The 366-nt window shown below is 33.1% G+C and overlaps 1 protein-coding gene across 1 annotated transcript in view; it reads left to right on the top strand.

The window, feature by feature from the left end:
* LOC119587115 (histidine decarboxylase-like) overlaps window positions 1-366 on the top strand; it is a gene marked incomplete in the record, with an annotated part of 81,576 nt that overhangs the window by 65,007 nt on the left and 16,203 nt on the right.

The raw sequence follows: 366 nt of genomic DNA, 5'->3' as shown, positions 1-366 counted from the left end.
TGTTCCAATGAATCGGTGATTAGATGACGCGTCCGAAAAGGGGGAGATTTGATTAAAGTTGAAATTATTTTTAAGGATGTTTTCTAATGCTGTTCTTTTATAAAGATCCTGTTGATGCTTTCGTGTCGAAGTTTCATCCAGAATAATAAGTTTTATGAATTATGAGGAAATGATAGCTATATAACAGCCTTTACTGACAAGGAAATTGTGTACCTAAAATATTGTGATTTCGGAGAGACTAAATGACCACTAAATCATAGTAGCAAATAGTAATGGCGGTAAAGAGGGTAAACACAAACAAAATATAGTATTGATGATTACATATCTGTGAAACACACAGCAAAAATTTACCAACTGACCATACCA

Source organism: Penaeus monodon, chromosome 22 (assembly GCF_015228065.2).
Source record: "Penaeus monodon isolate SGIC_2016 chromosome 22, NSTDA_Pmon_1, whole genome shotgun sequence".
Classification (NCBI taxonomy): Eukaryota; Metazoa; Arthropoda; class Malacostraca; order Decapoda; family Penaeidae; genus Penaeus; species Penaeus monodon.
Note: the sequence above shows the minus strand (reverse complement) of the source record. Positions and strands in the feature narration are given on the sequence as shown.